The following is a 595-nucleotide window of genomic DNA, read 5'->3' on the forward strand; positions in this document are numbered from 1 at the left end:
GCACTGCATACCTCACTGCTGGCCACCCGGCCGCTCGCCCCACAGCACTGTGGGGAGCGTAATGACAGTGTAATTAACCTCACACCTGTGTGTCAGTTCCACAGATGTAAACCCTCGTACTTGGAGTTACTACTTTCTCCCCAGCCGGTTCTGAGGGCTAATCCAGGGCTGACAGGCAGGCACCCCGCTAACGCTCCCTTTGTTATCCTATGGATTCGGGTGCCAACTTAGAGAAAAATTCCCTCTTCCTGCCCTTGGCCGCGGGAAAAGCCCGCTGGGAAGGCGGCGGGTCACCCGTGGAGCTCACCCTCACCGGCTCCACAGCCGGGGGGACAGAATGGGGTTCGGGCCGGGGACCCCTGTGCCGCCCCGAGCTGAGGGCAGGGTCCCGAGGGGCGGCCCCGCGGCCGCGTGTCCTCAGTCCCTTCCTCTCCGGGCTTCTCCTCCTCCTCCTCGGGTCGCCGCACCTGCCTCCGCCGCCCGGGGTGGGGGTCCCAGGGCAGCCGCCATCACCCGTGGGGCGGCGGGTGGCGGCAACCCGGGTCGGGCCGAGGCGGGGGCCGCTCCGCCCCGCCGGGGGGAGCTGGGCTGGTCC

Source organism: Calidris pugnax, unplaced genomic scaffold, assembly GCF_001431845.1.
Source record: "Calidris pugnax isolate Ruff unplaced genomic scaffold, ASM143184v1 scaffold17, whole genome shotgun sequence".
NCBI classification, from domain to species: domain Eukaryota; kingdom Metazoa; phylum Chordata; class Aves; order Charadriiformes; family Scolopacidae; genus Calidris; species Calidris pugnax.